Below are 11,568 nucleotides of genomic sequence, written 5' to 3'. Positions count from 1 at the left end.
ATGTCCCTTTGAGCATGTTGAATTACAAATATTTCAGAAAAAGTGGAAAACTTAATGAATTATTGTAGCAGTTTATACAAAATAAACTGCTAATTCTTAAATTCAATAATCACTTTATATTTTCATACTCTTCCCATATAGGCATTTGAAGTATGTTTTGGTGACCATTGAGAAGTGATCATTCTTTGCTTATTGTCATAAAAAGAGTATAAACATACTTTCCACAGTGATCTAGTTGTCTATGGAATGCTTTCACAAATGCAATATTCTATGCACTCTTAAGGATTCTTTAAAAATGTTAGATAATATTGTTGGAAGTGGTGAACAAATATCCCAAAATCTACTCTCCTGATGATTCAGCTAAGGATGAAGTGTGCTTGTTCAGTGAAAGAGTAATGAGGTCCCTTGAGTCCCCCATTAGTTCACTCAGCAGAGCATGTGCTGGTCTTTGGTCAGCAGTGGGCAATGACCAATAGGTACCCGCTTTAATATACTTATGCTAAGATGTGGCTCCAGCTACTTACCAGAGGGGGGCACTGTAACTGGTGAACAGCTTACCATGGAAGAAATAATGGGAAATGCTTTAGTAGCTGGAAGCTATCTCTTAGCTACTGCATGTGATATCTCCCAATAGCAGCACAAATAATATATTGCCTAGTAACAGGGTATTATACCATATAAAAACTGTATAATTTATCACCCAGCGTTAGCAATAATTACAGTCTGACTGTAATTTAATAGGTTACATCCCTCCAACAGTAACATGTAATATAACGGGCCACATTATTGTATCTGGCAGAGACATATCAACCACAGACAGAATATTATTTATTAACAGTAAATAATAGATACCTGGACCATAACATCCCTCCCTTCTCACAGTAGTATGTAAAAATGTAATCCTTAAAGCAAACATTGTGAATTAAATTACAACATGTTAACCAGCTTGGTATGCCTTGCAAAACTGAAATTTGAAAACGTGATTAAAGTTATGCTGTGTGGATCAAGTAATCAAATAGGAACCCACAAAGAGTCAATGGAATTCATGGACAGAGTTCCACTTAAGACAAATATTCTAGTTCCCCAACCATCACAAACTGAAAATTCAAGACAGAAAAATGGCACACTAAAGAAAATAGCAAAATAGATACTTAATTGGCACGTTGGTAAAAGTGGTGAGCCTCTTGTCCATATTATGTGCACAAGTTACAATTTCTACTGATTTGATTTTTACCTCCCTTCCCAGTTCATACAGTTCATACATGTAAGGTAGGAAAATTAAAATTTGTCATGAAATCTAAAATCATTACTTAAAAAGAATTATAGGCAAAACTTTTTCTTTTTAAATTTTGGATAGAGCAAGAGAGGTTTATAAACACTGTCAGATTTTTTTTCATTGTCTCAATTAAAAAGAGATTTCCCTTCACTTCCTGTCCCATAGCCAAACAGGAAGTGGGAGGAAATCCCTGCAAATAAACCACTTGCCTTCCGGAAAGATTTACCCCCCCCTTCATGACCAGGCCATTTTTTGCGATATGTCACTGCGCTTCGCTACTTTACTTAAACAAAAGGTATGTCCTTTTCCTGGTGCCTCCATGGCAGCATACAGGTGATAGAGCTCCGCCTCGACTCCTCCCTCAGGACCAGTGAATAGCATAAAAGAAGACCTGGCCCCCTATCCCATCATTCTCCTTTTTTTCCTCATTCCTTCTTGACTGGTGAAGAGTAGCAGCATGTCCATACCTCTGCCGTTGGCAGCTTCCACCAGGTTGAGCCTCTCCCATGCGCAGTCCCTGTTCTCGGGTCGCTCAAAGCACTAAATAGACTGGGAGCCCCCTTCTGTGGATCTTTGGGGCATTATTTGCAGGGTTTTCTCATAGGAACACCATCCTGCCTTTTTGGATGTCTGGCAGCGTGGGATCGCTGGAAGGTCAGCTTTATTATTGTCCTTCCCTTTCCTTTTCTTACAGGGGATCTCTGTTAGCCTTCCCTCCTACCTCCCTCCTTTCCGGATGCTCTGGTGGCCATCTTGGATGAGGGAAAAAGGGCGAATTTTGCCCTTTCTCCCTTTTATCAACTACTAATGCAAACAAGGTGGTTCCTGGATCTCCCCTCCCCACCCCTAATTGGTATCCTCAGTGTATTTAAACAGCCTCAGGGAGCAGTTCAGGGCCTCTTCTATTTGGGTGGCACCCTGCTTATCCTAAATCTGAAAGCCCTATTGGTAAATATATAGATATATAAGGGGAAAGGGAAAGGAGGAAATAGTTCTTCTTTTTCCATTAGTAATGTCAGGACAAATTTTTTACTTGTTCCTTCTCGCTCCTTTTTTTATCCTTTAAGCTGATCCTCCGGCTGTCCTACCATGAGCCATTCATCCCGCAATCAAGATCCTCCCTGCAATAGGTATGTGACCAACTATCGGTAAGTAAAAAAAAAAATAAAAAAGAGCACGGCTGATGGAGATATTTGTTCTGTTTTTTCTCCAGTCCTGCACATTCCAAGAGATCTGGGAAATCCGCCAGACAGCGTGAGGACTACAGCCCGGATTGAAGGTCCCGATCAACTCGGCACAGATCCCATAATAGGTCAAGGTCACGGCAACGATACCGTTCTCCTTCGCCTCCTTCCCGCTCCTGAGGGAAAAAGTGCTGGGCCTGCGAAGGTACCCCGCTTCCGGACAAACTAGTCTGCAAGAGTTGCCTTAGGGAATATGCGGCTGACCGAGAATCAGAGAGCCAACAAGTTGCTGACCTTCTGAAACAAACAATGAGGGACTCCTTCTCGAAGCTGGCAGCCTTGGTTCCCGCTCAGACACTTACGCCGGGCACCCGGACTCAGCAGGCAGTTTCCGAAGCTCCAGGCCCGTCAACAGCGAGCCTTCCCCTACCTCCACAAGACCGTCAAGCCAGGGAGACCTCTCCAGAGGAACACTCAGAGGAGTCGGCAGAAGAATCGGAACCCTCAGGGTTCAGTTATACGATTATTCCTTCCTTCATTCAAGCGGTTAAGACGGCAATTGATTGGGAAGAGGCTGAGGAACCTCCTCAAACATCTAAGAGATACTTCCCTTTTCTCAAAAGGAAGCAAATTGTTTTCCCGCTGATGGGAGAAATCAGGGAGGTAATCCAGGATGAGTGACAGAGAACGGACAAAAAGTTCTCTCTAGGCCGCCTCAACAAACTGTATCCGCTGGCGGAATCCGATTCACAAATGTTGAATTTCATGCCGGTGATAGATGCAGCTGTAGTCCGTCTAGCCAAAAATGTCACCCTCCCTTTGGATGACTCGGCCGCCTTCAAAGATCCCCTGGACAGACGGATCGATTTAGACCTTAAGAGAGGTTATCTCGCGGCAGGGACAGCATGCAAACCAGCAATTGCACTTACCTCTGTCTCAAACGCTATCAGAACCTGGACGGATAACATCGAGACAGCCCTACTACAAAACATCCCCAGGGAAGATATAATCAAGGCACTGGAGGAGCTCAGGCTATCAGCGGATTTCGTGGGTGAAGCAGCTATAGACACAATTCGCTGCTCAGCCAGGGCTATGCTACACTCGGTTATGGCTAAAAGAGCCCTTTGGCTAAAACCCTGGGCGGCCGACATGACGTCCAAGCAGTCATGGTGTAAGATACCTTTCAACGGTAAAGCTCTTTTCGGAGAAAAATTAGACCAAGCTATCTCAAGAGTAACGGGAGGAAAGTCAGGTCTTTTACCACAAGATCGAAAAGTGAGAAATCCTAGAGCTCATACAGCAAGATTTCGTCCAACCAATGTCATGGATTTCAGGAATCCAAGACCTCACAGAGACGGTAGAAGACCCTGGAGGGGCACACAGTCTACCGTCCTGTCTTCCCGTAAAAACAGAACCCGATTGGCTCCGCAAGAACCCGCTAAGCCCTTTTGACGCCAGGAGTACGCTGGACCTTCAGGTGGGAACAAGATTGAGATTCTTTCTGCCAAAATGGGTCCAGCATTGTCAGGATCCCTGGGTCCTGTCTACAATTCGTTCAGGCCACTCCTGGAGTTTCTATCATCTTCCTCCTCGATCCTTATTTCACGAAACAAGAATTCCAACATTGCCTCAGAAGGCTCAAACCTTGCTACAGTACATAAAATTACTTCAGGTACAAGGGGCAGCTATTCCAGTGCCAGCTGCAGAGCGCTTCACAGGTTCTATCTGGGCATACTGTTCGATACGCAGAGGGGAACTGTGTCGTTGCCCCTCCAGAAGATAGAGGTCATTATGAAAAGAATGAAGAGGGTTATGACCCCAGATAACGGCATCCCAGTGTCTGAGCTTCATAGGCACAATGTCAGCGTGCATTCCTGTGGTTCCATGGGCCCATTGGCACTTAAGATATTTTCAGACGGGCTTCCTGTCGCAATGGAAGAAACGGTGTCTCTCTCAGAAGATCTTTATATCCAGCTTGGTGTGCAGGAGCCTGCACTGGTGGACGAATCGGAAGAACCTATCCAATTCTCGTCAACTGGGTTCATTCCCCTGGACCATAATTACGTCCGATGCCAGTAGCCTAGGCTGGGGAGCTCATTGCGGGGAAATCAGTGTACAGGGGAGATGGTCCTACCCCACAAGGGGGATAGTCTCAAACATCCTAGAGATGAGAGCAGCCTTCCTAGTGCTAACATCATTTGATTCGCTGATATAGGGCCAGAGAGTAGTGCTCCGTCTAGACAACATAGCAGCAGTCTCCTACCTGCAGAGGCAGGGAGGAACCCGAAGCAGATCTCTGCTCAGGGAAGTGGAGCCGGTAATACTTTGGGCAGAAAAGAATCTCGTAGACCTGAGGGCAGTTTACCTCCCAGGCAACGCAAATACAGAAGCAGACAGGCTGTCAAGAACGTTTGTGGACATCAACGAGTGGTCATTACATCCCCACATTTTCAGCCAGATCTGCAACCTCTGGAAAACCCCCCAGGTGGACATGTTTGCCACAGCAGAGAACACGAAGCTAACAAGATTTTTCTCTCGTCTACCACATCCCCAAGCGGAAGCAGTGGATGCTCTCTCATGCCCATGGGAGTTCAGAACAGCATATGCCTTCCCTCCTCGGCCGTTGATACTGATGTTTCTTCAGAGGCTCCTCAGGGAGCATGCACAGATACTGGCGATCCTACCATTTTGGCCAAAGAGACCTTGGTTTCCCCTGGCCATGTATCTCTCGGTGAGCCCTCCGGTCAGAATTTCCCCCTTCCCTAACCTTCTATCTCAGGGGGGACTGACCCATCCAGATCCCCAGAAACTAGATCTTCAAATCTGGAACTTGAGAGGAAGAGGTTTCAGGCCCTAGGTTGTTCCTCAGAGATTATAGCTACCTTAATGAAGGCCAGAAAGTCATCCACAAATGTGGTATATTCAAGAGTATGGAACAAATTCTTATCCTTTGCCACAGGACGCGGGGTAGATCCAGCCTCGCCCTCCACAACGGATATACTCAGCTTCCTCCAAACAGGTCTCGACCTGGGACTGAGCCTAAGCTCGTTAAAAGTACAGGTAGCAGCCATTTCAGCCGCAACCAACAGAAGATGGGCAGAAGATCCGTTAGTGATAACATTTCTCAAGGGAGTCCTGAAAATCAGGCCACCTGTCAAGCATCCATATCCTCAGTGGGATCTGTCGGTGGTTCTGCAAGCCTTATCCGATAAACCTTTTTCCCCTTCAGAAGATATGTCACTGTGGAACCTGACCCTGAAGACCACGTTCCTGTTGGTCATCACTTCCGGGAGAAGGATTTCGGAGCTACGCGCCTTGGGAATAGGCGAGGACCACATCTCTTTCTTCCCAGACAGGGTGGAACTGCGCCCTCTGCGTGGTTTCACGCCAAAAGTCAAAACCCTGTGTCATCTCCTGGAACCCTGGGCATTACCGTTATTTTTGGATACGGACTCAGGGGCATGTCACGACTTGGACCTCTCTAGAGTTCTAAGGGCCAACCTGGAATCTACTAGATCCTTCAGGAAATCTCATAGAATCTTGGTGATTCCCTTCGGCAAAAACCGAGGAAAAGAGGCAACCAGCAGAACATTAGCCTCTTGGGTTGTGAAATTGATTTGAAAAGCTTACAAGTCGAGGAACATGATCCCTCAGGCGCGGGTGAATGCTCACTCAACTCGAGCAGTCTCAGCTTCTTGGGCAGCAAGGGCTAACGTTTCCTTGGAAACAGTATGCAGGGCCGCCACCTGGTCTTCTCGCCACACATTCTTGAGACACTACCATATCGATCCAAGTGCTCTCACAACTGTGGAGTTTGGAAAGAGAGCAATCCAAGCGGCAATGTCTATAACCAATTAAAATACTTTAAGTTCAGCATTATCCCACCCGTCTGAGCTAGTTATTTATCACCTGTATGCTGCCATGGAGGCACCAGGAAAACGGAAAATTGTATCATATTTACCGTAATTTTCCTTTCCTGGTGCCTATCCATGGCAGCATACGCTCCCACCCTGGTATTCTATATTACTGAGAATGATGGGATAGGGGACCAGGTCTTCTTTTATGCTATTCACTGGTCCTGAGGGAGGAGTCGAGGCGGAGCTCTATCACCTGTATGCTACCATGGATAGGCACCAGGAAAGGAAAATTACGGTAAATATGATTCAATTTCCTGTTTTTTCCCATAAATAGAGCTTCTTTTGGTGGTAATTGATCACCACTGAGGTTTTTATTTTTTGCACTACAAACAAAAAAAAAACCTGACAATATTGAAAAAAAAAAAACAATACTTTTCACTTTCTGCTATCAAACAAATCCAATAAATTCTAATTTCTTCATCAATTTAGGCCCATATGCATTCTGCCACATATTTTTGGTAAAAAATAAAAATCCCAATAAGCATATATTCATTGTTTTGTGCAAAAGTTATACCGTCTACAAACTTTGGTATATTTTTATTTATTTATTTTTAAATTTTTTATAAGTCACTATAAGTCGCTTATCACCACCATTATTAGTCAAAAAAGACTAGTAATAGTGGCGATCTAAATTGATACCTAACATGTTACACTTTAAAATTGCACACACTAGTGGAATGGCGACAAACTACTGTACATAAAAATCTCCATAGGCAATGCTTAATATTTTTTTAATGGTTACTAGTTACAGATGAGTTCTTTTGCTAGAATTATTGCTCTTACACTAACGATCGCGGCGATACCTCACATGTGTTTTTTGAACTCTGTTTACATTTGTGAGCACGACTTATGTATGCATTTTCTTTGGCGCTCGACCGTACAGGGACAGGGCGCTTTAAAAAAACTTTTTTTTATTTATTTTATTTTATTTATTTTTTATTTTTACATTGTTCCTTTAAAAAAAAAAATAAATTTGATCACTTTTTTGCTGTCACAAGGAATGTAAACATCCCTTGTGACAGTAATAGGCAGTGAAAGGTACTCTTTATGGAGGGATCTGAGGTCTTCAAGACCCCAAACCGCTCCTCTGCACTTCAAAGTATTCAAAATGCCAAGGTCTGCGTTTTTGAATACTATGGATTTTTTTAAATCAGCGCTGTTGGCTGCCAGGTAAACCGGAAGTGACATTGTGACGTCGAGACGTCACTTCCGGGTTTTTAAATCATAGACCCAATCAAAACTGAATTTGGCTTTGTTCGGGACTTTGGCCAGCGGGCAGACATGTCTGTTTCATTTTTTTTTTTTTTTTTTAATTTAGTGAAGTGTATTTTTTCCAAATAAATTGCATTTGACTTAAAATATTTAAACAATCACCATTTTATTCTTTAGAGTCTCTGCTAATATATATATATATATATATATATATATATATATATATATATATATATATATATATATATATCTCACAAAGGTGAGTACACCCCTCACATAGCCTAGGCCATCTGTATGTAGAGCTACAATTCTTTTTTTCAGATCCTCAGAGAGTTCTTTGCCATGAAGTGCCATGTTGATCTTCCAGTGACTATTATGGTGAGAGCGATAACACCAAATTTAACACACCTGCTCCCCATTCACACCTGAGACCTTAGTTGTAACACTAACGAGTCACATGACACCGGGGAGGGAAAATGGCTAATTGAGCCCAATTTGGACATTTTCACTTAGGGGTGTACTAACTTTTGTTGCCAGCGGTTTAGACATTAATGGCTGTGTGTTGAGTTATTTTGAGGGGACAGCAAGTTTACACTGTTATACAAGCTGTACACTCACTACTTTACAATGTAGCAAAGTGTCATTTCTTCAGTATTGTCACATGACATATATAATAGAATATTTACAAAAATGTGAGGGGTGTACTCACTTTTGTGACATAATATACTGTATATATATATATATATATATATATATATATATATATATATATATATATATATATATATATATTCTAGCAAAAAAAATTACTGATTTTAACATGTAAGCAACTAAGTCAAAATGTTACATCTGCATGTGTTCCAGACCAGTGACCTTTTACAGTAGTGAAGCAAATGGATCACCATGAGGCTATCAAAGTAGCATTTTCAGAAATAGAGTTCAACAATATCAGCCTGTAAATTTCCCCAGTCAAGTGCATTCTTGTAATTATATTTTGTAACCACTAAGTGGCAGCAATGACCTATATAAGCACAGCTTCCATTGCTTATGGCTTATTGAAATAACTGTGGGCACTCATATATGGATAGTCATATCTGCACTGAAATCTGAGTTTCACTAAAATACTTCCATAAATATTGGACTCTAGACAAACTGCTAGTTCTTAGTGTAACCTTGGGGAAAATGTTCTGTCCTTGTATAACAATAGCAAAAGTGATATGTGTAGCAGGACGGAGAAAGTCATTGTTTCAGTAGAGATTCTGTGTGCAGGTTTGGCAAGTGTACAGCATCCTCTGGCGCATTTCGTTGTGTAGGAACTATATTATTCTATTTCTGTCAGAAAACGACTTTAGGAGCCAGGAGTATAGCGCTGTACGGTTCTGTGGAAAATAATCTAGTTAATCATGAGCGTGTTTCGAATTCAGAAAGGGCTACAAAAAAAAATAGAATACAGAACACTATGTTCCAGCTGTCTGCCAATCACTTACAGCCTAGGACAAGTCCAAAGGTGCTAGCATACACAATTATTTACAGCTGCAATTGTAATAATCCTGGGACCTACGCGTTCGTGTTCGTGGCACTGATGTACACTCCCTATTTCAACAGATTTAAATTCATCTGCACATGCCTGCATCTACGGTAGTAGGTGGATCTATAGTACCAATTGCAGAAGTGTGCACATGACAATAGATCTAGATTTCAAGTCCATCCTGAAGGGTTAATCCTGATGGCCTGAGCTAAAAGGGTGCATGGTAGTGGTGGAGACGTGAATCCAGGAAATTTGAATCCAGGAAATTGACAAAGAGAAAAGCACATCAATAACTTTCAGTAAGAGCATAAGTGCTATACTGTATCTTCATAAATCAAGGCTTTTACTGCAGGTTATCAGTGTGCCAACCTCTTTGTCCATTTCCTTAAAATGGATCTAAACCCAACCATTACATTTCATATTTAATATGGTAAAGCGGATCGGAATTCCACTGGGTGGGGTGAGTTCTCACCATAATGTGCAAGTACACGTAACATACTTGAACAGTCACCACTTGGTGTGCCCTTCTCCAACAATGCATAAGCGGGGGTCATCTGTAACATCTGTACTTCTGTGTAGGGGTATATATACACACAAACATGTATGTATATATACACACACATGCACATATACAGGTGTGAAAGTAGCAGAAACCTATGCTTGCGCTAATGAAATAATTAACACCCATATGGCTTCTCTGCTATAACACCTATATATGTGTATGTGTATAAATACATATAAGTGTGTGTGTATATATACCCCTATACAGAAGTTCAGATGTTATGCCTGCCTCCAAAGACCCCCAAAAATGCCCAAAAAAATGCCTGCAACAACACACCTGGGCGTTTTTTTTTTTTTTGCGCAGGCATTTTTTTGGGCATTTTTTGGGGGTCTTTGGAGGCAGGCATAACATCTGTACTTCTGTGTAGGGGTATATATACACACACACATGTATGTATATATACACATACACATATATAGGTGTGAAAGTAGCAGAAACCTATGCTTGCGCTAATGAAATAATTAACAGGCATATGTCTCCGCTCCTATAACACCTATATGTGTGTATGTGTATAAATACAGATAAGTGCGTGTGTATATATACCCCTATACAGAATTTCAGATGTTTTGCCTGCCTCCAAAGACCCCCAAAAAATGCCCAAAAAAAACGCCTGCAACAACACACCTGGGCGTTTTTTTGGGGCATTTTTTGGGGGTCTTTGGAGGCAGGCATTTTTTGGGGGTCTTTGGAGGCAGGCATAACATCTGAACTTCTGTATAGGGGTATATATATATACACACACACACACTTATATGTATTTATACACATACACATATATAGGTGTTATAGCAGAGAAGCCATATGGGTGTTAATTATTTCATTAGTGCAAGCATAGGTTTCTGCTACTTTCACACCTATATATGTGTATGTGTATATATACATACATGTGTGTGTGTGTATATACCCCTACACAGAAGTACAGATGTTTTGCCTGCCTCCAAAGACGCCCAAAAAATGACCAAAAAAATGCCAGCTATAAAAACGCCCAGGTGTGTTTTTGCAGCAGGCGTTTTTTTTGGGCATTTTTTGGGGGTCTTTGGAGGCAGGCAAAACATCTGAAATTCTGTATAGGGGTATATATACACACACAGTTATATGTATTTTTACACATACACATATATAGGTGTTATAGCAGAGAAGCCATATGGGTGTTAATTATTTCATTAGCGCAAGCATAGGTTTCTGCTACTTTTACACCTATATATGTGTATGTGTATATATACATAAATACATGTGTGTGTATATATACCCCTACACAGAAGTTCTGATGTCATGCCTGACTCCAAACATGTCCTCAAAAAAGCCCTATAAACGCCTGCAACAAAAAGCAGGGTGACAGGGGCGAAGCCACTATCCGGTTCTATAAGTGTTCTAAGAGAAACAATCTTTTCTCTATAGCGGTCACCCTGACATGGAAGGGTTTTGTCATCCTGCCATAGCAGTCAGAGTCAGTTAACCCTATACTACACTACGGTCCCCTTACACTTAACACTTTCCCTACAGAAACTAGATTATTAAATCTAACTATAGTGGAAAATAGTACCCTAACTACACTAGATATCCCTTTCCTCACACTAATAATTGCTAAATGACACTTTGAGAGCAGAAGTAACAGAACTGCTTCAAATCTCTTCCACAGCCCTGTATTAAAATGGTAGAGATTTGGCGGGGCTATCTTATATACTGGGGGGCGTATTCACTAATGATTGGCCTCTGGACCCCCTAGTCACTCCAATCACATTCCTAGCATTCTCCTGCCCCCTCAATTGGCTTTTACTGATGGTTCTGGTCCAATCACGGGCTTTTAAAGCCCAGTTCCTGTCCCATTGCATTTTGGTCGGTTCTGGTTGCCAAATTCCAAACTTTTTCAGCAAAAAGTTCGGAATTCG

General features: G+C 42.1%; 1 pseudogene across 1 annotated transcript; it reads left to right on the top strand.

The window, feature by feature from the left end:
* The first annotated feature begins 2,769 nt into the window (after positions 1-2,769).
* On the top strand, positions 2,770-3,912 carry LOC309552703 (lamina-associated polypeptide 2, isoforms alpha/zeta-like; annotated as a pseudogene). Its single transcript has one exon. The product of its transcript is annotated as a lamina-associated polypeptide 2, isoforms alpha/zeta-like (transcript).
* The last annotated feature ends 7,656 nt before the right edge of the window (positions 3,913-11,568 follow it).

The sequence above is a fragment of the Pelophylax lessonae genome (assembly GCF_965119305.1).
Source record: "Pelophylax lessonae genome assembly, chromosome: 4".
NCBI lineage: Eukaryota > Metazoa > Chordata > Amphibia > Anura > Ranidae > Pelophylax > Pelophylax lessonae.
Note: the sequence above shows the minus strand (reverse complement) of the source record. Positions and strands in the feature narration are given on the sequence as shown.